At 42.3% G+C, this 25,197-nt stretch overlaps 1 long non-coding RNA gene across 1 annotated transcript in view; it reads left to right on the top strand.

Moving 5' to 3' along the window:
- LOC144689156 (uncharacterized) overlaps positions 1-25,197 on the top strand; it is a 307,944-nt gene that overhangs the window by 50,949 nt on the left and 231,798 nt on the right. The window contains exon 3 of the long non-coding RNA XR_013578576.1: positions 2,252-2,299. This is a non-coding gene — a long non-coding RNA (uncharacterized LOC144689156). The remainder of the gene's footprint in view (positions 1-2,251; positions 2,300-25,197) is intronic.

The raw sequence follows: 25,197 nt of genomic DNA, 5'->3' as shown, positions 1-25,197 counted from the left end.
ATTGTAAATCCGTGGAGTTTGTGTTGTGGGGCCAAACACTCTTGCTGTCCTTCTCACAACTCCATCACTTTAGTGGAAAACGTACTCAGTGGAGTGCTCTCATACTCATACAATAATTTCCAAACATCATTTAAACAGATCCAGGGACCCTCTGAGATTGGAAGTTCTTGGCCATTGTTTTTTCATCATCAGTCTCTTTTCCCTCTTGCACTTCACACTCCTGCACTGCTTCCTGGCCAGGATGATGTTCTTGGGTACCTGAAAGGAGAAAGGCACAAGGGCAAGGTTGCAGTGAGTGAAGGGGGTGAAAACAAGAAGTGAATGCTTACACCAGCTTGTAAATCAGAAAAGATTTCCGGATGAGGGGGAAGTGGGATGTAAGGAGGAGGATTAGGTATTAGCATAACATCGTCTTCGATGATTTCTGCCTCGCTGCTGGCCATGGCTTCAGTCATGGCTGCCCCATTGGTGAAAAGCAGCATTTCCTCCAAGGGAGTGAGAAAATGCAGCCATGCCTGTCCCCCCACTGGTCAGGTGCTGCTGCCTTGGTTATGCACCACCTTGTGCTGTGCGAGAGAGGGAAGTGTGTCAGTGACCATAGTGGAGTGTTTGGGTGAAGCGCCAATCATAATGGTATAGCTGAAGTGTGTGCAAGCTGTGAGGTGTGGGCGTGAGGTTTGCAGTAGCGCTAAATGTGTGAGGGTAAAGTGACCCCATGAATTTGAGGCACGAGCTGTGATGGCTGTTAGTGGGTGAAAGTGGGTGGGGGGGCATGGTGAATTGAGCAGTGCATTAGGCTTATGATTCGATTATCAGGATATGGCATTAGATGATTTCACTAGCACTGAGCACTTGCATGAAGTAATTAAATTTCTTGAGGCTCTGTATCCAGGCCCTCGAGTCTATACCACTTGTTTTGACTGTGACAGCTATCTACACCCACTGCCTTTGCACTGTGTGTTTCAAGGGCATCATAGCCTCTTGTGAATAGAGGACCTTTCTCCTCCTCTCCACCTCCTGCACCAAGGCCTCCAATGCTGCATCTAAGAACCTTGGAGCCTGCTCTCAGTCCTGTTGTGCATTAGTCACTCCTGTTCCTGCTCGTACACTCTTCTGCAGCCACTTGCAGCAGCTGCTCCAGACGAATGTACCTCCCGATAAAAGTGCCAAGCCTCAGACAAAACTTGGGTCCCCTGCTGAGATGTACAGCCTCTTAACAGCATCCTGGGTTCTGGAGTGAACGCAGCTATCATGTAAATAAGCAGGAGCACAAAGTTTACTTGCTAGTTACATCAAAAGGGACAACGCAGATGAATTGTGCACTGCTATCTCCAAATCCGTTTTTACTGGCTACTCAATTTTCCTCCCTGAAACTCAAGCCTAAAGTCTGAGTTGATCAGAGCGGACACATATGTTCCTTTTTGTGGAAAGCTGTGCCTATTTCCTAACTCAGATACAGAGTGAAAATGAGGACTCACACATTACTTATACAATTTCTGTCACCATGCAGAAAAGTTGTCGTTCCATGATGGCAATGCAAGTGTCTGGAAATAACTGTAATCCTTTATGTGCCATAATTTAGTCTCCTATTTCTGTGGTTTAATCCTATGTACCAATGTATCATGATGTGTCCGATACTTGGCCGTCCAGTTGCTGGGGGTAGTTTATGAGTATAATCGCTGATGATTTAATGATTTTATCCATCCAAGTCCTTGGCAGTGAGGAAAGGTTTTATCTGAAATGTTGATTCTACTTCAGAATGAGCAGTGGCCTTTGAATCTGAACCTAAATATCTTTTAATGTTCTTACCAACAATGAAATGATTAAGTATTGAGACTCCTTTAATTATTTCTGTGTAAATACTTTTCCTGATAACTACAGATCCAGTATAAATTAAACAGTGCATGCCTTTGGAGCCCTAGAAACAGAGCATAGTATTCCACAAGGAAAATCTGAAGACTAAATCAGAAGACTAAATTCTTTATTACAGTTGGGATTACGGCTAAAAATTTAATGCCACCTCATGGGTCATAGGAAAATATTTCAGTTGTGATTTTAAAATTAAATCTGTTTGATGGAAAATGCTGAATCCATTTTTCTTGTTAGATAAACAAGGATATAGTTGTCATATACCCCTTCAAACAAATTCCAGCTTTTATATCTATTTTCTTTTTAGCCAACACTACAATTGGTATCTGTTTGATTTTATCTGGCAAATTTTGACTTTCATCTTTATTCCTTCCGTTTTTAGGAAAGGCGCTCAATATTATAGATGTCTGTGGGAAAGTTGGGGGAAACGGTAACGGACATTTTATAGGCACTGTCATTGAAAAGATTTCACACTGTGTAGGAAATGGATACTGAGGATGAAACCCTGCTGAGAGGTATGTTCTGCTCTGAGTGATTGCAGATACAATCAGATCTATCAACATCCTATGAAATGTTATCATCATGTTTCAACATGACCTGACCAAGAACACTAAAGACAATGAAAGCAACTTACACTGATTGCTCAACCTTATCTATCATAGACCCTACACTGTAGGATATGTATCAAGGTTATTTTTGGTCATGAATTTTGGTCATGAATTTTTCATATTATATATTTGCCTGCTCCTGGTCATTCATAAGTGTGCCATGCCCTTGAGTGAAACTATTTCTTGACTTTTGAAGCCTTTCAACTGTTCTTTCTCTTCTATCAAACTGTTGAACTCCATGTGTGCACTGGACTATATGTGACAATGGTTGTTAAGTGCTCAGCTATCTTACTTGTTTTCTTCCTTTCCACTATCAACCCAGTGAGCAAGTAAAAACTCAGTAGGAATGAAATGTGATCTATTCAGTTTAAGAGACTTTCATCATTAATTGTAAACAAAAAAACCCTGAAGAGAAATTCTATTCTGAATTTGGATCCCTATTCTGCCAAAGTGGAAACTGGGAAAAGTATTGAGTAAATTGATATCCACTCAACGAAATCCCACTGATTAGTCGGCAAGTGCACTAAGCTCAGAACATTGGGTTCTAGCCTAAAGATGCAAGGAGTAGGCTTAGATTTTGAAGCACTGTTGATTGCCCTGGATGTGGGTCTATGACCATGAGCCATGAATGTTTAGAGAAAACTTCCTCAGATTGCTTTAAGCGACATTACTTTGGGGAGCATGAAACATTATAAGGACCTATTGGGAAAATACTTACAAAGTAAACATACAGCTGATTAGATCTGTTCCAGGGTCATCCGTCCAATATCAGATAGTCTCAAAAATCTGAGGTATCACAGGCATAAGAATTCCTTCTACTGTTGTGAATGTATGTCTGAAAAAGTGTGTTTTTGATAGGATGTGAGAAGGAAGTCACATGAAGACTTTATCAAAAAATATTTTAGCCAATACCAACTTTCAGTAGTGTCCTGGTGTTTCTAAACTTCCCAACAGAGGATTTAGGAGTAAGTCAATTTCAAAGGTCAATGACAGAGGGCCATTAATGGACAAGTGATAAACTGTGGCAAAATTAATTCCTTCCATCACTTTATGGTTTCCCTTGCCCCTCCCAAGATTCAGATGTATAATGTAATTATTTATCTACAAGTTCTTCTATGAATTTGTAAGTATATTATATTTTGGAACTGACTATTTAACTTAAGGTAAAGTGGAGTAGTGAAGGGGGTCAAGTGACCTGCTCGACATCCTGTTTGAAAACAAACCCAAGTAGCTTGGTTGCTATGGGGACAGTGAGGCCCAGATTGATTTACTGAGAAGAAAGTGCAAGATTTTCACACACCTGTGGACAATGGTAAAGGCATCCGTGATGACACTTGGTAGACTGTTAGTCTCCAAGTCACACAGGGAGGTATTAGGAATGTTAGGTTTTGTAAATGGTTATACTTTAAACTGCCTATTTAATTTCAAGATAGAATGGAGATAGGGTTTTAAAGGATGGCTAATTTGCATTTCAACCTGGATACAAAGTACATGTGATTCACATTACCATGGACCTACTCTTTGAGAGGGGAATCCATTATGATATCAGGTTACAGGGTTTTTCTTAAGATATCCTTGAACCGCATGGACATCCTGTAATAATCTGTGAGTGAGAGAGAAGAGAGCAGAGAGATAGAGGCAGCCTGTCTCTATTGTTCACCAGGAAGAATACAGGTGGGAGCTCGTGCTCGGATTGAAGAGACCAAGTTCGTGAGGATTTAAATGAGGCTGGAAGATTTGCCTAGTTTTGTCAGGGTAACCCACACCATGAAAGCCTGTTTGAGGATTAGAAGTTACCTGGCTGGTAAAGGGGAAAATATGCATGCTATTGGAAGCTGAGAATAGCTTTGGACTAGTTCCTGGAGAAAGAAGTGTCCAGTTAAGGGACAGAGTAAAGTATAACTGTGGCAGAAGGACTTTTGATCATTTTAAAAGCTAAATGGGGGAAATTTTCCTGTAGTATAAGTTGCCTACTGAACAGTGTTTAGACAATGTTGCTTTTACTTTGTTAGTTATAGTAAAAGTCAACTTGAAATCTTGTTGCGTGATCTTTTCAGTCAGTTACTGGAATTCAAATATCTCTTTAAAATTTATTGGTCTCTAAGGGAATCACAAGATTCTCTCCTACAGAAAGCACTGTGAGATGAATATTTTATTATGCTTCTAGTCTGGATTAAATATGAGTTTTACACTATTTTCTTATCTTTAAAATCTTAATCAGGTTATTGCTCCAAAAAAAAAATCAGTTTTCATAAGGAAGACTAAAAATGATGCTCTGCCCACTGTTATTTTAAATTAAGGTGCATATGTCACTGAGTCTCCATTTCAGATTCCACTGGTGCCTGCATTTATACAGCCAAGATGAGCTGAATTGGCAAGCTTCCCCATGATGTAAATATTTGGACAATGCCTTAGTTGGTGTCTGATAACATTAAATATCACCTCCCTTTACGTTTATTGTGAATGCTTCCATCATTGGATTAAGGAAAGGCACATCTGTAAACCAGATGGTTTCAGAGAATCTTGGCTCTGTAGGAAGCTCAATAGACTGGAGCTGAGATGAGTTTGGCTAGTCTCTAGACCTTCTATTCTTTATTCCCAGGACTGCTGGTCTTCCTGTGAATGGGTTTTGGGACAGCAGTAAAATGCATCATAGGTTAGGAGGCAACAAAGTTTGTAATTTCTGTTAAGTTACACAAAAGACTGAATGCGAAGATGGTAGACAACATATTCCTGATTATGCAATACCTAGCAGATTGCCACATAGAATTGCATTATGTTTCTATCACTGGACATTCCACCAAGGAGGGAGAAGACTAATTTTTCAGAAATGGTGGTGAAATTTTGCAACTTAACTTGAGAAAGGAACCTATTACATTTGAGTGGGAAAAAACATTTCTTCCATTGTTTTAATTGGCATTTTTTCTACGAAACAAGTACACATACCTTAAAGGGTAGAAATAGTTGAGCACTGTATCCTTAATTGCCAAAGATACCAATAAATAGATTAGATTTGACAGGAGTATTTCCCTTCTCTGTTTTTAACTGGAAAATCTGTTAAAAAATATTAGACCGTAAGAGGGAAGAAGCATTCCATTCTTTATTTTGATTGGCAAATATGCTAATTTGGTCCCTACTGCTTGAAATGAACTGAAGAAAGATGGCATGGGAATGCTTCATTGGTGTGGGAAAGAAAATTCACTTTCTCAGAAAGCTGGGAATGGAATATGATTCAAGTGTTTAGGATTATGAAAAGAAAGATGGTTTTGATGGCTCAATGTTGTAGAACAGTGACCTTTCACCTCTATGGTATAAATTTGAGTTGAGGCAATAAAGATGGAATGAAAGTTTCCATTTCGCAACAACTGTGGTGCTCCTAAATGAAGTGAGCTGCAGATCCAGCTCCTGGTGGGTACGAGTTTAAGGTATAGAAATAAAAATAACTCACATTAGGTTCAGCATGTTTGCAAAGATAGTGATAATTAAAATGCCATCATGGTGCTGTAGAAGAGATCAAAGTTAGGGTAAAGTATATGTTTGAGACTAAGTTGAAGGGGTTTTGCTTGCCCTGAGAGTGCTTAATGATGATTACAGGATCAAAAAATAGAAATAGCATTCCATTGCATCTCCTCACAAAAATAAATAAAATCAAGTTAATTTAGTGCAATCTGAGAAATTATTTATGAAACATCAGAAAAGAAGCAAAGTCATAAGTTTAGAAAAATATGAAGTAGAAATGAAAATATACTTGAAACCAGACACGGAAGAAAAACTGAGGATCCCATGAATTGCCACCAAGCATGAAGGGGATGCATTTTATTGAGTCTTTTAAGAAGGAAATGGGCAAGTTCATGATTAGGAAGGGAGTGGAAGGATAACTTGCTGTTTGGAGCAGTACATAATTAGAACAAACTCCGTCGGAGAGAATTGGCAAAGCTGAGTAGCCTTTTAACTCCCGTGAAGCATGGTGGGATGCTGTCTTATCCAAAAGAGGCAATGAATACACAGACCCAGAACTGGCTGTCAAATTATTAGATAATATCACTCGACATTATTTATTTGCAAACGTTACAGCAACTTCAAGTAAAGGCAGTTGAATGATTAAGCATAGAAATTGAATATTTGCTGTCAGAGATGCGTCATTCTGCTGTTAGCTTCATCAAGCTGGCATCCTGGAACTCCCTCCCTAACAGCACTGTGAATGTACCTACACCACATGGACTGCAGCGGTTCAAGAAGGCAGCTCACCACCACCTTCTCAAGGACAATTAGGGATAGGCAATCCAGCGCCTAGCCAGCGAAGCCCACGTCCCATGAAGTAATAAAAATAATAACTGTTGGGCTTCACGTTCAAATGTACTGAGCGACCTGTGCTTGTGTCATAGATACAAAGTAAACTCATCACAGAAAATTAAATCAAGTATTCTTTTAACAATGTGGCTGTTGTTGATTACTGCCAATCAAATTCTCTGGCACAGAAAATTAACCAATATAATTGAGTAGTCCCATTCCTTCAGTTTTTAATAGTCGAAATTTAAAAAAAGACTACATTGATACTTTTTTTCTGTCTTTGTTTCTTCCTTTTTAAATCCAATCTTTTGCTCCCTCTCTTTATTTTACTTTCTGTACACGATTTGACATTGCATTCACCCACTTGAACTTATCCTTCCTTTTCGCTCCAACTGTTAATTTCAAAAAGCTTCAATCTGATTGGCAAAGGAGATGCACAGTTGCTTGCCCTGTTCACTCAGGTCCCATTCGAGGGGACTGCACCCTTTTTGTCTCACAATTTCACCAACTGGCAGCACAAAATATCTTCGACTTTAATTGGCAAGCACAAGCCTAACTGGCAGCAGGTACCATTCATTGGCAGGCTGCGGCAAATTTTGGTCCAAAATGTTTGTTGCTGTATTCACACAACTCATCAGCTATGATGTAGGAAGGAATTTATCTATCAAATAAGGTGAATAATCTATCTTTCTCAACAGATTCGAGTGCAATAAAAGAGGCTATGTCACTTTAACAATGATAACAGCTCACATTATATAGTACACTTAATATGGTAAAACATTCCAAGATGCTTAGCAGGAGCATTATCAAACAAAATTAGTCACTAAACCATGTAGAGACATTTTAGGACAGGTGACCAGAAGGATCAGGTTAAAGGAGTAGGTTTTAAGCAACATCTTAAAGGAAGAGAGAGAGAGGCTGAGAGGTTTAAAGAATGACTTCCAGGGATTAAGATGGAGCTAGCTGAAGTCATGGCCACCAGCGGTGAAGTGAAGAAAATCAGGAACATGCAAGCAGCCATAATTGGAGCAGCACAGAGATCTCAGAGGGCTGTAGGGTCAAAAGAGGTCACAGAAATAGGGAGAGATGAGGCCATGGATGGATTTAAGCACAAGGATTAGAACCTTAAAATATTTGTTTGTTGTCAGCAATTGTTAGTTTTCTGCTCCTGCATAGCAGATTTTCTTGTCGATAGATCTCAAAATCACACAGGCACCATCAGCACAATCTAAAACACAAGAAAATATCGAAAGTAAAGTGCAACAACCTGCCCTAGCATTTGCTTTGGAATTTTATTTTAGTACCCTTATTAATAGAAAAACTGTAAATCATTCTCTGTTCTCACGACAACACATTTTGGCTTTCCTCTAAGAGTCAGTGGCATACATATAAATGTCTGCTGTTTGGCAGAATACCAGGGTCACAGCGCATGAAGGGGATAGTGTGAATGGGAATAAGACATTAATAAATGAAGTTAAAAAGAACAAGCTGTCTTTTATAATTATTTAATCTTTCAAAGACAAGCTCGTTACTAAAAAATTATACATAATGGCTAATAAAGTAAACATGTTGGAATAAAACAGTCAAAATATCCCATACAAACTGTTTGTTAAATGTAGGGTTAACTTTATCAATGCACCCTTCCGGTGAGAGGCTTGCCCATTGGCCGCACGTATTGGGAAATCAATCACCTGCAATTTCCATCACAGCCAGTGGGTCAGACTTCCCGCTGGTAGCAAGACATTTTCTGGTGAGAAAGTTTTTTTTTTAAACTGTGCATGAATATCGCTTTTATGTAGGAAAGAGTTTAAATTCCAACACATTGAGGTTGAACAATTATAATTGTGATGTTTCCATCTTTAATTTGAATAAGAAATTATTTTAAACAGAAATAAAGTTGTAAAAATAAATGAAATGCGCTCAAATACAAAGCATGTAATTCTAAACATATATTGCGGCTCTGCTTAATCTTTTATTTGCCATTTATGAGAAGGGTGTAAGTGCAGGTCAGCGTGCAGGAGTTTCCTCTGGTAGTCCAATGCACATCCTCAGGAAACAATCTAAAGATAATATTTTATGCATTCGTACAGGAGGAGAATTTAGTCCTTCATATTTTCTCTTTTTACAATCCTTAAAGCAAACTTTAAGAACGTATTTACACTGCAACCATATTTTTGCTTTGCGTTGGTATTAGTAGCAGCAGTAGAATAAATGCAACCTAAATCTAAAGTTAGAGCCCCAAAATGTTACAAGGAAAAATTGCCTGGCAGAGGGTGTTCCACTCTGCTTTGTTTTGGAATACCTTAACATCCTATTTTCCCAAAATTTAGTTCTGTTGTAACATCCAAAATGCTTCACACCAATCTAAGCTTCCAGTGGAAAATGCATCATGTGTTCACCCCTAATCTAGTTAACACAACATTTGCCATGATTGCTTCAGTTTCTTACAGAGTATCACAAGTGATAGAGAGAGTTCAAAAAACAACAAAAACATTTAAATGAAACATCATCACTGCAATGTCCTATCTGTGCTGGGATCATGACTAAGACTGCTGGGCCGGGATTTCCCGTGCCTGCTGGCGTCGGGCGTTTTCGGTGGCATGAACGGACAATATGGCGCGATCGGTTTCACGACCGCCTGAAACCAGTTTGCGATTGTCTGCTCAGCCCGCCAACGACAGGCCGCGTTTCCCACCATCGGACATCGGGAACATCATCGGTGGGTGGGGTGGGGTGGGGGGTTAAGGGCAGCCCTGCTGTTGAGGTGACATGTGGGGGAGGGGAAAAGGCTGCCTTGTGGTTGAGGCAACTTGGGGGATGGGAGCAAGGGCTGCCCTGCTGTTGAATATAGCGCGCAAGCATTCGGGGTGGGGGGGGTCAGGGTGGACAAGGGAAGTGGCCATGCATTAGGGAAACCTTGTATAAAGTGACCATTCCTGTGCAGCTGAGACAGTTCAGGAGCAGCCACATTGACATGATTGGAGTCGGGCCTCTAGCTTATCTGCCCACTCAAGCAATGCAGAGGCATCAAAGTGCCACCAAGTGCTCCAAAGCTTTTCACCCCCACTCTGGCACAGACTGCAAAGTCATGAGCGTTTTAGTGGACTGAAGAACAGTTGGCCGACTGCACACATTGTATAATCTCCTCGCTAAAGTTGACCATGGAGTAGTCACTGGTGGATGCGCTCACAGCCCCTTGCAATGTCAGCATCCCAGTTTGGACCAGTCTCCCCCATGGTTCAAGCTAACAGTGCTGCCTTGCAGTGTGGGTTAGGAGAATGCCTGCGCCCGAGCTGAGAACTCAGCATGCAGTCCAATGGGCAAAGCTGCTGCCAATTGGTCAGGTGGAGTGGGGCGGAGGTGTTGGGGTTGCAAGCGGCCTGGCAGTGCATTAATCTCTGGCCATCCAAGTGGTGGCTAGCACTCTCCAGGAAGCAGTAAGGGGCCTTCACACTTAACCAGGACAGGTTCTTAATACACCCATGTTCTGTACAGTGGAGTACAGCGGACATCCCTTCCTGATATTCCCGAGCTTGCCTTTGCAGCTAAAGTAACTGTGACATATCCGAGTCCAGAGGCTCACCACCTGACTCGGACTCAGTATATTTCTGGCCTCCAGTGGTCCTCTGATTGCTGGACACCAGGGAGGTCCCTGCTCCACCTGCTGTGGATCAGACTGTGCGATGTGCTCACCAGATTGTCACCCTGAGGCTATTCTAAAGCTAGGTCCCACCGAAGTGTGTGTTTCTGTGCTGGTGGAGGGTGTACGCTGTGACAGGACTACAAGGAGGGTGCCTCCAGATTCCTCAGCAGTGGTTTCTTTGGGACTTGATTGGAGGTCCTGGGTCATGGACTCTGTTGGCTGTTTCCCAGATGTGCCTGCGGAAGCAAGGGGAGATAATTAGTGCATGGCAGTGGCCTGTGAAACAGGACACATCACTCACAGCATGGTTGTCTGATGGATGTTGCACTGTTGGACCCTCACTTGGTAGAGAACCACCGGCCTCACCGTCAGCACAAGAAGGTTCCAGATCATTGCCGGCCAGTTGGATGGCTCTTTTTTCTTTATTCGTTCATGGGATGTGGACATCGCTGGCCAGGTCAGCATTTATTACCCATCTCTAGGTGCCCTAGTTCAGAGGGCATTAACGGTGAACCACAGCATAGGTCTGGAGTCACATCTGGGCCAGACCAGGTAAGGGCAGCAGATTTCCAACCCTAAAGGGCATTAATGAACCAGATGGGTTTTTGTAACAATCGACAATGATTTCATAGTCATAATTAGACTTTTTAATCCCAGATTTTTATTGAATTCAAATTCTACCATCTGCTGTGGTGGGATTCGAACCCTGGGTCTCTAGATTATCAACCCAGTGACAATACCACTACGCCTTCACCACAGGCATTCCTCCACTGGTCTGCTACCTTTCCCTGTTGTTGTGTGCCAGCTTGTCCTGCATGAATAGAGGTGGGTAAAGTGTAAGCGGGATGCCTGCCAGGTCAGATGATAAGTATGCCTGGTCTGTGTGGGTAGTGAGTGACCCCATGGATGGGATGAGGACAATGATGGTGTGTGTGAGAGAATGAATGGTTGTGTCCCTTGAACCGGCAGTGAGTGAGGGACCTGTGGATGTGTGATGGGTTTGTGAGTGTGTGAGTTGAGAGTGATGGGAAGAATGACCTATCCTGGCGGAACAGAAGAGATCATTCATCCTCTTGCGGCACTGGGTGGCTGTTCTCTTTAGCAGAGCGTTGGTGCTGACCACCGCCGCCACCCCCTCCCAAGCCTGGTTGGTCACGCCGCTGCCATCCTGTGGCCAGAGAGGGGGTACGGGACATCCCGTTGGGACTTCACAGCATCCAAAAGGCATTCCAGTGACACGTCGTGGAACCTGGGGACTGCAGTCGTTTTGCCTTTCAGGGCCATGTGTTCCCTGCAGCGGTCATGTTCTGGAAGCGCTGCGATGTGTGTATGCGACTTGACTTAAAATATGACACCTGGCGTGATGAAGCGGCGAGGTGATAGCCTGCCATGGAAACAGCATGTTTCCCGGGAATGCATAAACAATGTGGCAGCTTTGGGATGGTGCAGTGTGAAAACCCACCATCGCGGCCGGTGGATAAATCATTTTACCCGCCCGCTACTCCGCTTGGTGCAAATCTGGGATGATTCCACCTATGATTTTTCCTGTAAACAGCTCGTGACAAATGCTATGATGTTTGGAGACGGCTGTGACAAGTGTGCTTCTGCCCCTAAGCAGCCTGACATTTTAATTTTTACTTATTTATGGGATATTCAAATGAATTATGTGTCTATCAAGATGAAAGCAAAACACTGCGGACGCTGGAATTCTGAAATGAAAACAAAAAATTCTGGAAGAACTCAGCAGGTCTCTTAGCATCTGTGGAGATAGAAACTTAGTAAATGTTTCGAGTCTGTACGACTCTTCTTCAGAGCTAAAGAGGAGTAGAAATGTGATGGATTTCATATTGTTTAAGAGGGGGTGGAGCAGGCGGAGCAAGATAAAAGCTCAGGGATAGGTGTGAGCTAAGGAGAGATTGACAAAAATGTTGATGGACACAAGACAAAGGAAGTGTTAATGGCAGTGTTAAAGACTAAAGAAGGTGCTGATAGTGGCATAAAGATAAGAGCGGAATGTGTTATTAACAGAACAAGGGTCAGTGCTCTGTGAACACACTACATAAAAACCAGTGATAGATGGCCCTGTGGGGTGGGGTGGGGCGGGGGTGGTAGTTGGGGAAAAAGGATAAAAAAAAATTAAATTAAATTAAATTAATTAAAAAAAAATATTAAAATTTAAAAAGACAAAAAATAAATTGGATTAAAAAAGGAGTAAAGATGGAGGAGAAAGTTCACGGCCAGGATTTTACATTGGTCGGGCGGGCTTGGCGGGGGTGGTTGCGGAGCAGAGTTTCCTGAAAAACATAAAGACCGTTTGGCCTTTTCGCCTATGCGCCAACTGTTAGGTTGGACGGGCAGTGTAAATTTGAAGTTAATTACTTTGTCAATGACATTAAAGACCTTTCAATTATTGGTGGGCGTGTAGCCCACCTCCGACTCCGGCACGCACCTACCGAACGAAACTTCGGGAGAAAGCGCGATGACGTCAGGATGCACGCCTGAGGCCATTGCGCATCATATTACATTCCAGTGTATCGGGCGCGTGCCTGCACGCCAAATTTAAAATTCTGCCCCATGGTCTGAAGCTATTGAGCTCAATGTTAAGTTCGGAAGGCTATAAAGTGCCTAATTGGAAGATGAGGTGCTGTTCTTCCAGCTTGCGTTGGGCTTCACTGGAACATTGAGAAAGGCCAAGGACAGACATGTGGGCATGAGAACAAGATGGTGTGCTGAAATAGCAAACGACAGGAAGGTCTAGGTCATGCTTGCAGACTAAGTGAAGGTGTTCTGCAAAGCGATCACTCAGTCTGCGTTTTTTCTCCCCAATGTAGAGGAGACCGCGTTGGGAGCAGCAAATGAAGTGGATTAAATTGAAGGAGGTGCAAGTGAAGTGCTGCTTCACCCGAAAGGCGTGTTTTGGGCCTTGGATGGTGAGGAGGGAGGAGGTAAAGGGGCAGGTGTTGCACCTTCTGTGAGTGCGTGGAAAGGTGCCATGGGAAGGGGATGATGAGTCATCATTCTGTAGGGACCATTCCCTCCATGACACACTAGTCCACTCTGCCATCACCCCTAGCTCCTGATCCCCTTCCCAAAGATCACAAACATACCTTTCAGGTCACTTGCACCTCCATAAATTTGGTCTACTGTATTCATTGCTTCCAATGCGGTCTCCTCTACATTGGGGAGACTAAACGCAGACTGGGTGACCACTTTGCGGAACACCTTCACTCAGTCTGTAAGCATGACCCAGACTTTCCTGTCACTTGTTATTTCAGCACATTATCTTGCTCCCAATGTCCCAGTGAAGCCCAACGCAAACTGGAGGAACAGCACCTCATCTTCCGATTAGGCACTTCACAACCTTCCGGACTTAACATTGAGTTCAACAACTTCAGACCATGAACTCTCCCCTCCATTTTTACTCTTTTTTAGTCTATTTTTTTTTGTTTTTTTCATTTTAATTTTAACTTTTAATTTATTTATTTTTATTTATTAATTCATTATTTTTGTCCTTTTCCGCCAACCTCCCCCCACCTCCACAGAACTAACTGCCACTGGTTTCTATGTGGTGCTTTCACAGAGCACTGGCCCTTGTTCGGCTATAAACACATTCTGCTCTTACCTTTATGCCACTATCAGCACCTTCTTTACTCTTTAACGGCACCGTTAACACTCCCTTTGTCTTGTGTCTATGACATCTTTGTCAATCTCTCCTTAGCTCCCACCTATCCCTGAGTTTCTATCTTGCTCCACTTGCTCCACCCTGTCTTAAACAGCATTAAATCCATCACATTTCTACTTCCACTTAGCTCTGAAGAAGAGTCATACGGACTCGAAAAGTTCACTCTGTTTCTCTCTCCACAGATGCTGCCCGCCCACTGAGTTTTTTCAGAAGTTTTTTGTTTTTATGAGCAGAATTTTCTGCTTGTCAGGCAGGTGCACGCCCAACCCGAGCGAGAGTAAAATGATGCGCGATGACGTTGGGCGAGCATCCCGACATCATGCACTCGCACGATATTTCGGTCAGTGGGTCTAATTGAATTAAATTTTTCTCTGCCTGTCCAATAGGCAGTGTAAGGTTTTGATCCGTGATTAAAAAAAAAATTAAAATTTCAAACTAATTTCCGACATGTCCCTGTTCATGTGACAGAGTCACCTGAGGGGACGTGTTTTTAACATTTTTAAAATTCTTTCTTTTTTATTTTTCAAAATCTTCATCTCCCTGAAGAAGCTCTGTGCCTCAGTGAGCTTTTCCTGCATGCACCCACGCGCATGAGGGAAGTTCTCCACTTGCCCTCCTCCCCACAAACAGGCAGGTGCACATTTCACGCTGGGTGGGCCTTAATTGGCCTGCCAGCATGAAATTGCGGTCGGGCCCTGATCGCGGTTGGCAGTTGGCCTCCTGACCACTTCCGTTCGCCCCCGCTAAACCCGCCCGACGAGGGCAAAATCCTGGCCTACATGCCTGTCAACAAAGTTTGCAATGAATTTAAGATAGTGGAAACCCTAGCACCCCTATCAGAGATTGTAGTGTCCTGTATCAACTCAAGCTGTTGAATACAGTACAGTTACAGCCAAGATTTATACTGTACAGTAATGCACTATGGTTGATATTTCAACTGATTGCTATTGAAACCTGTTGAAACAGGAGGAATGGCACTGTTCTAGAAATGTTTTTTTTTTAAAAAGCTGCTACTATCAACAAATAGGTTCAATTTTGCAATTTAGGATGTTAGAAACACAAACTTGGATCTAAAGTAGCAGTGCATTATTTTATCAGTTGAATTCACAGAATGGGCCTTCAAAATGGAACACAACCAGTCGATTAAACACAGGACCCCAGCTGATCATGAAGCTCAAGTTTAAATTCTTCCTAAAACGCCACAAATTTGCAACCAAGTTTGTCAAAGTTAAACCTTTAGGAGACATATTAAAAATAAAGATTACCCACTGAATATCATTTTTCCTACAAAATATATGTTGTATATCAAAACATGTCTAGTTTAAACATAATTTATTAACTTTAGCGGCCTTAGTATATCATTATTTTTTACACCCGATTATCATTTTCATCATATTTTTGGACTTAAATTTTGGCAAGCACCGGCGAACAATGGAACATAAACCCAACATAATACTGAAAAGCAGATATAATAAATAATAATTGGTAACAGAGAATTTATCAAAACCCATATTCAGACAATGGTTGTAGACCATTTGATCTGGCAGTTTAATATTTAATTAGATTACTAGCTTTTATTCCCAGATACTCTCTATTTTGGGAGTATTAGTTAAGATAAGTATATGTGTGTATATATCAACATGGCTACTTCCTAACATTTTTTAAACTGGACAAAGTCTTTAAAAAGGCTGAACCTATATCTGCCTGTAAGCCTGAACAATAGGAACCTTCTGGCAGCATCGAAGAAGCTGACACTTCGTTATCTCTGAAGAGACACTAATGGCCCCTGTGGCTGCAGAGATCAAATTCAAAGGGAATTATACAAAGGCCATCTACATTTCCTAAGCCAGGCCTGGCCAATGGTGACTACTAGTCTGCTAGGCCAAAGGACCCTGCAACATCCTTTCAAATTCTTAATGGTTGAAACGTTAATAATCTCAAAACTCCAGACAAAGGGATATACATCCTTTGCTAAGGGCAAAGTGGAGAGTTGGGAGTCACATGACCCTGCTAGCTGGGGCTGCTCCTGGCATGCCCTTGTGAGGTTACAGATTGCAGTTGAGTACAATTCTGCTGCTGATAGCCCAGCATGACAGTGCAAAAGATAAAGCTGAAGGATTTGCAACAATCTTCAGCCAGAAGTGCTGAGTGAATGGTCCATCTTGGCCGCCTCCGGAGGTCCCCTGCATCAAATATGCCAATCTTCAGCCAGTTCAATTCGCCTCACATGACATCAAGAAATGGCTGAAGGCACTGGATGTTGCAGAAGCTATGGGCCTGACAATATTCTGGCAATAGTACTGAAGAATTGTACTCTAGAACTTGCCACGCCCTGGCCAAGCTGCTCTAGTACAGCCACAACACTGGCATCTACCCGGCTATGTGGAACTTTGCCCAGGTATGCCCTGTACACAAAAAGCAGGACAAATCCATCCTGGCCAATTACAGCCCCATCAGTCTACTCTCATTCATCAGTAACGTGATGCAAGGGGTCATCAACAATAATATCAAATGGCACTTGGTTACCAATAACCTGCTCAATGACGTTCAGTTTGGAATCCACCAGGGCCACTTAGTTCCTGACCTCGTTACCACCTTGGTTCAAACATGGACAAAAGAGCTGAACTCCCGAGGTGAGGTGAGAGTGACTGCCCTTAACATCAAGGCAGCTTTTGATCGAGTGTGGCATCAAGGAGCCCTAGCAAATCTGGAGTCAATGGGAATCAGGGGGAAAACTCTCCATTGATTGGAATCATACCTAGCACAAAGAAAGATAGTTGTGATTGTTGGAGATCAATCACCTGAGTTCCAGGACATCACTGCAGGAGTTCCTCAGTGTAGTGGCCTAGGCCCAAACATCTTCAGCTGCTTCATCAATGATCTTTCTTCTATCATAAGGTCAGAAGTGGGGATACTCGCTGATGATTGCACAATGTTCAGCACCATTCGTGACTCCTCAAATATTGAACCAGTCCATGTCCAAATGCAGCAAGACCTGGACAATATCTAGGCTTGGGCTGACAAGTGGCAAGTAACATTGGCGCCACACAAGTGTCAGGCAATGACCATCTCCAATAGGAGAGATTCTAACCATCGCCCCTTGTTTTCAATGGCATTACCATCGCTGGATCCCCCATTGTCAACATCCTGGGGGTTACCATTGGCCAGAAAGTTAACTGGACTAGCCATATGAATACTGTGGCTACAAGAGCAGGTCAGAGGCTGGAAATCCTGTGGCGAGTAACTCACTTCCTGACTCGCCAAAGACTGTCCACCATCTGTAAGGCACAAGTCAGTAGTGTGATGGAATACCCTCCACTTGGCTTGATGAATGCAGCTCCAACAAGACTCAAGGAACTTGACACTGTCCAGGACAAAGCAGCCCGCTTGATTGGCACCGCATCCACAAACATTCACCCCCTCCACCACCGACGCACAGTGGCATCAGTGTGTGCCATCTACAAGATGCACTGCAGGAACTCACCAAGCCTCCTTAGGCAGCACCTTCCACCCCAGAATTGCTACCATCTAGAAGGACAAGGGCAGCAGACAGATGGGAACACCACCACCTGGAATTTCCCTCCAAGCCACACACATCCTGACTTGGGAATATATCACCGTTGCTTCACTGTTGCTGGGTTAAAATCCTGAAACTTCCTCCCTAACAAGATTGTGGGACTTCACATGCACTGCAGTGGCTCAAGAAGGCAGCTCGCCACCACCTTCTCAAGGGCAATTAGGGATGGGCAATGAATACTGGCTTAGCCAGCAACGCCTTCATCCATGAATGAATAAAAAAAGACGCAGTTACACAGTTTTGCTGTATTGTCAATGAGTCTGCCATCTTCCACCTAGCAAGCAGCAGCTCAGGGAAAGGGCTCAGTCCAGGTGAAAAGGAAAAGGTGGAGGGGTGGCTCTGTTAATTAATGACAACATTAACACAATAGAGATGGATGGCCTAAGTGCAGGAAACCAGGATATAGGAGCAGTTTGGGTAGAGATGAGGAATGATAAAGGCAAGGAGTCGCTTGTGGGAGTGGTGTACAGGCCCCCTAACAGTAATAAAGTGGTCGGGCATGGTATCAAAGAAGGAATAGTAGGAGCTTGTCGGAAAGATACGATTATCATGGGGGATTTTAATCTACATATAGACTGAAACAACCAGATGGGCAAAGGTAACATAGATGACAAATTCATTGAATATTTTAGGGATAAATTCTTAGATCAGCACATTCTGGGGCCAACCAGGGAGTAGGCTACATTAGACCTGGTGTTGTGCAATGACATAGGATTAATTAATTATGTCATGTGAAGACGCCCCTAGGTAGTAGTGATCATAATATGATTGAATTTTATATTCAGTTTGAGGGAGAGAAGACTGGGTCTAACACTAGTATTTTAAACTTAAATAAAGGCAATTATGAGGGCATGAAAGCAGAACTAGTGAAATTGAATTGGAAATTTAGGTTAGGGTCAATAGAGATCCAGTGGCAGACATTTAAGGAGCTATTTCAGAATACACAGAATAGATACATTCCAACAAGAATTAAAAATTCCAAGGGGAGGATCCACCATCCATGGAGTTAAAGATATCACCTTAAAGAAAAAGCATATAATTGTGTAAAGATGGGTGGCAGGTCAGAAGATTTGACAGCTTATAGAAAACAGCAAAGAATGACTAAAAGATTAATAAGGAGGGAAAAATTAGAGTACAAGAGAAAGCTAGTTGGAAGTATAAAGATAGACAGTAAGAGTTTCCAAAGACACTTAAAAAAGAAAAGAGTTAACAAAGTGAGCATTGTTCCAATAGAAAGTAAGTCTGGGGAATTAGTAATGGAAAATAAAGAGATGGCAGGTGAATTGAATAGATATTTTGCGTTGGTCTTCACTATAAAAGATATAAGTAACAAGCCAGAAATAGCTGGAACAGGAAGGGAGGGAGGAACTCAAGAAAATTACAATCACCAGGGAAGTGGAACTTAGCAAATTGTTGGAACTATGGGTTGACAAGTCTCCAGATCCTGATGGATTTCATCCTAAGGTCTTAAAAGAAGTAGCTAGTAAGATAGTTGATGCGTTGGTTTTAATTTTCCAAACTTCACTAGATTAAGGGAAGGTTTTACTGGATTGGAAAATGGCTAATGCAACTTCTTTTTTCAAGAAGGGAGGGAAAAGAAAGCAGGAAACATAGGCCAATTAGCTTAACATCTGTCATAGGGAAGATGTTAGAAGCTATTATTAAGGAAAGTTATAACAGGGCACTTAGATAAATTCAAGGTAATCAGGCAGAGTAAAAATGGCTTTGTGGAAGGGAAATCACATTTAACCAATTTATTGGAGTTCTTTGAAAAAGTAACAGGTGCTGTGGAAAAAGGGGAACTGGTGGATGTGTTGTAGTTAGATTTCCAGAAGGCATTTGATATGGTGCCTCATCAAAGGTTATTGCAGAAAATTAAAGCTCATGGTGTAGGTGGTAACATATTGGCATAGATAGAAGATTGGCTAGTTAACAGGAAACAGAGAGTAGGCATAAATGGCTAATTTTCAGATTGGCAGGATGTGACTAGTGGTGTGCCACAGGGATCAATGCTGGGGCCTCAATTCTTTACAATTCAAATAAATGATTTGATTGAAGGGACTGATGGTATGGTTGTTAAATTTGCTGATGGCAGAAAGGTAGGTGGGAAAGTAAGTTGTGAAGAGGATGTAAGGAGGGCCACAAAAGGATATAAAAAGGTGATTGGCAAAGACCTGGCAAATGGAGTATAACGTAGGAAAATGTGAGGATGTCCATTTTGGCAGGACGAATAAAAAAGAGGCATATTATCTAAATGGTGAGATTGCAGAGCTCTGAGATGCAGAGGAATCTGGGTGTCCTAGTGCATGAATCACAAAAGGCTTGTAGGCAGGTGCAGCAAGTATTAGCAAAGCTAACAGAATGCTATTGTTTATTGCAGGTGGAATTAAATACAAGAGTAGGGAGTTTATGCTTCAGTTATACAGGGCATTCGTTAGACCACATCTGGAGTACTGTGTACAGTATTGGTCTCCTTATTTAAGGGAAGGTGTAAATGCATTAGAAACAATTCAGAGAAGGTTTCCTAGGCTAATACCTGAAATGGGTAGATTATCTTATGAGGAAAGGCTGGACAGGCTAGGCTTGTATCCGTTGGAGTTTAGAAGAGTAAGAGATGACTTGATTGAAACATATAAGATCCTGAGGGGACTCAACAGGGTGAATGTGGAAAGAATATTTCCCCTTATGGGAGAATCTAGAACTCGGGGTCACTCTTTCAAAATAAGTGGTCACCCATTTAGGACAGAGATGAGGATTTTTTTTTCTCTCAGAGGGTTGTGAGACTTTGGAATTCTCTTCCTCAAAAGGTGGCTGAGGCAGAGTCCTTGAATATCCTTAAGGCAGAGGTAGATGGATTCCTGATAAGCAAGGGGGTGAAAGAGTATTGGGGGTAGGCAGGAATATGAGGTTAAAATCAGGTCAGCCATGATCTTATTGAATGGCAGGGAAGGCTTGAGGAGCTGAGTGGCCTACTCCTGCTCCTAATTCATATGTTCATATGTAATGTCTGGCCCCCATCTACACTGATTCTTCTGGGACTTCTGAATTTCTATTCCATTGCCTACTAGACTTATTCATTTATATTTGCCTATTCCATCATGAAAGTCACCTCTGCTGTAAAAATAAATTATCCAGCATCAGTCTTCCGCTTGCCGACCTCAGTGAAAGAACACACCATTGGACTTTGATTCTGGGCTCTGGACACAAGTGAGACAATAATTCTTTATTCTGTGGTCCTTGCTCTGTAAATCTTTCTTTCTCTATCCATCATTATTTATTGTATGAGTGAAAAAGGAGGCCATGTTGCAACACTCCTCCCATGTTTGAGTGTGTACAAATCAATTACCCATCTGAGTTTGCCTTATCTTGAGTTTGCTGTGGGGTTATTAATAGAAATTGGATCACATCAAAACTGAGGGATTGAGAAATATGCTATCATTTATAAAGGGGGAAATCAAAATTAGAACACCTTTCTGTTTACAGATGGGCAATGAGAGGAGAAATCAGGGCTGCTTAAATTAATACCCCTCCTGTCTGTAACAGTTATATAAATGCAAATTCATGTGTAATGTTTGTGCGTGTTATAAATATCTGCGTTGGGGAGTGTGGGGGAGGAGGGAAGCTTGTGGTTTCATCTTGCCCTGTTGCCTCTTTGCCATTGTTGCATAGATTTGCAGCAAGCAAGTGACAGAGGTGCCTTGTTTGTGAGAGGAAATGAATTTATTATTTTTCATGTGGACAGGCGACCTCAGCTTGACAAGGCACAGAACTTTACCTGGATGGCAGGTTTCTTGAGAATGCAAGGGATTACAGATGGCACCCATGGACCAGTCTGCCACTTCCCACCAAGCAAGGTGAATTGCTAACAAAAACAGAATTACCTGGAAAAACTCAGCAGGTCTGGCAGCATCGGTGGAGAAGAAAAGAGTCGACGTTTCGAGTCCACATGAAGGTGAATTGCTAACCTGGGAGGGTATCTTGGAGTGTCAAACAGGACAACCATCCTTGAAGTCACTTCAAGCAACATCACATCCGTTTTGCCAGCCTTCAGAGAGGGGTCAGGTAGAATACCACTCTATCACTTTCCCATAAAGTTTCTATTTCCTGCCTCCACTCAGACTTTTGGACCTCTGTTCCTGCCTGCCATTCGTTTGTTCCCCTCTTAACCCCTGAAAAGCTGCCAAACAGTTAAAATTAATTTTGAACAGTTATTAAGACTGAAAACATATCCTCCCCCATATGCAGGCACTTACCTTTCAATAGCCACAGACAATTAAATTGGAGGTACTAGCTCAATTTTCTGGCTGCATCATTTGGCCGGCTGCCACCATGGGCGGAATTTAATGCCCTCCCCTGAGGCGGGTTTGGTGGCAGAGAAGCATTTAATCGGGCATGAGGGTAGTGGTATTTACCCAGCAGCGGGCGGGGGCATTGCCACGCAGGAATTCCAAGAAGCAAACCCTGTCGGTCTTAAGGAGCTATTTCAGAATACACAGAATAGATACATTCCAACAAGAATTAAAAATTCCAAGGGGAGGATCCACCATCCATGGAGTTCTTCTTGCGGGCTTCTGGGGGGCGCAGGGGTTCCCTCATTCAAAGGCACATAGAGTGCCTGATTGAGGGACACAGCATTGGGGAGTGGGTGGTGGAGGTTCCGCTGACAGCAACCCCTCTACTGACCTGCTTCCCGTGACCTTCATCCCGACGTCACTCACCTTGTGCTTCTGATTGGCCGGCAGCTCTCTGGGTTCTTGACCCCAGGGAAGGCTGGGGGCTTATTCTAATTATTCAATCCACCTGACCTCTTAAAATTGTATGCAAGTCAAAATAACATGGAATTTTCCAGCCCCTCATGCTGGTAGGATCCTCCAGTCCTGCCGATGTGCATGGAGATTTTAATGGCTCGCCGCCCGCACCCACCACACCTCCCACCCCCCCCCAACAACGGGGCAGGGGAGCTGGAAAATTATGACCCTAGTGTGTGTTGGCCTGGTCCAGGCAGCTAGTCAGTCCCAGCAGATTTTGCTGGAACAGCAACACCAAGGCGGGAGTTTTCTTTAACCTGGCCATTCATATGCTGCAGTTACTGGTACTATGATGTGAAGGCCTCCTCCTTAACCTAACTTTGGATATTATCTAACTGGGCAAGAAGCATTTCAAAATGCTTTAATTATTCCTTCAGTTGATAGATTCATCTGTTGCACAACTGGAAGAATTCCAAAAAACTGCTTCTCCGTGCGTAATGGACAAAATTAATCTTTCATCTTAATTCAGGAAACTTTGAAAATAAAGTTTGGGGGGTGAGGGGCAAAACATATGTAAAACATCGAAACAGAGGACCCATTTAAAATATTAAATAAAATGAATAAGAAATGTTGCATATTTCATTTGAAACTCCTCCGTGGGATTTGTACAAGGTAAAGTGAGGTACAGGTACTGGCATACATGTTTAGGCAAATAAGAGAGTGAATATCTGTTTAGCAACCTCCCACAAACAGCAATGGCATGAGTAGTCCATTGCTTTGTGGGGATACCAAGGAAAACGGTTGATTTGAACATCAGGAGAAAGAACCTATGGAACACATTTAATATACAAAGTGTACTTAAGCCATTTCATAAGGGAGGAGGAACTCACCAAGGCTCCTTAGACAGCGCCTTCCAAACCAATGACCACTACCATCTAGAATGACAAGGGCAGCAGATAGATGGGAATACCATCACCTGGAAGTTCCCCTCCAAGTCACTCATCATCCTGACTTCGAAATATGTCGCCGTTACTTCACTGTCGCTGAGTCAAAACCTTGGAACTCCCTTCCTAAGAGCACTGTGGGTGTACCTATACCACATGGATTACAACAGTTCAAGAAGGCAGCTCACCACCACCTTCTCAAGGGCAATTACGGATGGGCAATAAATGGTGGCCCAGCCAGCGAAGCTCACATCCCATGAATGAATAAAAAAAAAGAATTTGGACTCTGAGTTGTGGGCGGTGATGAAAGGTGGGGCCAAGAAAGCTGTGGTTGAAATTATGCAGAGGGGTATTAGGAGAGAATTCTAGAGACCAGGGTCAAGCAGATTAAATGCTCTGCTGCTGATAGTGGAATGAGTGGAAGGGAGGATATAGAATGAAGTCTCCGAAGAGCAACTGGTGTGCATGGCTAAAGGAAGGATGGATGGAGTACAGCCATTGAGAGGTTTGTAGACTAAGGAGTTTTATACCAAAGCATTGGGGGAGTGGGACTCCGAGGTTGGTCAGGGCAGGGATGAATGATGAGCAGGACAAAGGATATGGGCAGTAGGTATCTATTGGAGTTTGCTCTGGATGGATTTTGTGAGGCAGGTGAGGGTAGAGTTGGAGAAATCATGCCCAGAGGTGGTGAAGGCATGGATGAGGGTTTCTTCAGCAGTGGGCTTGAGTTGGAAATGTAAATAGGCAATGTTGCTGTCCATTGGCCCCCTCTTCCTCCAGTCGTGCCATGAGATCTATCTTGCATGACCATCAGGAATTGTCATAAAATCTCCTATTTAAAAAGTTTAGGAACTGTGAAAGTTACATTTTGGACACTTATTTCTCTTAATTTATATCACTTCATTGCCTGCACTTTAACCAAATTCATTCTATTCAAGCAGGACTTGACTTCTCTTTGGAAACAATCTAAACCATATATGGTAGAAATATTCAGTAATGCATTCAGCCTGTTTTAGACTTCTGTGTTTTATTATTACTTCCTAATACACCATATTTAAGCTCTAATGGAATCCATTTGTCATGGGATAATGCTTGCCACATCAAAATATTATTGTAAAGGTAGTTTGACTGCATCAGAAGCCATCTGAATTAGACCAACAGTGTTGGGAATTTTAGCTATTCATTACAAAATAAATTTTGCCATAAGGAGAGTTCACATCCAATTACTCTATCCAGCTGATAATTACAGTTTGACCTTATGAAATTTGCAATATCAAATAATGTTCTCATGCAATTTGAGACTTGGGTATAATTTCCTCTATTTTTTAATTTTAGAGTATAAATCAATGTCAGTATAAAGCATACATACATCCCTACTTTTTTCCAGAAATTAGTAAAGGAAGGAAAATATAATCTAAAGCCAACAAAGAGATGGTGGTCAAAATCAATGCTGTGGATACTCATCACCTTTGAGGAATAAATTATTGTTGGTGTGTGGAATGTGTGAGGGTGTGAACTATATTAAGGTTGCACTGTACATGTTCAAAACATATTTCTGTATTTTCAGCATAGATTAGATATTATCCTCCAGGTTGCTTCTGTACCTCATGAAGCTGTGGGTTAAAATCAATCATGAAAGCTCAGTTGTTGCTCAGATATTTGGAGGAGATTTTTGTTGTGGTTACTGTTGACAGTGTAATGAATGAATGCTTATTGCATTTATGTGATGTTCTGCTGTCCGCCATTTAAAAGGATTAGGATTAGGGCTAGAGGAAGGTGTTAGCCTATTTAAAGGAAAATAAAACTGCAGAAAAAGGAACGTTATATGAATGCAAT

Source organism: Cetorhinus maximus, chromosome 13 (genome assembly GCF_964194155.1).
Source record: "Cetorhinus maximus chromosome 13, sCetMax3.hap1.1, whole genome shotgun sequence".
Lineage (NCBI taxonomy): Eukaryota > Metazoa > Chordata > Chondrichthyes > Lamniformes > Cetorhinidae > Cetorhinus > Cetorhinus maximus.
This window is presented reverse-complemented; position numbering and strand designations above follow the sequence as displayed.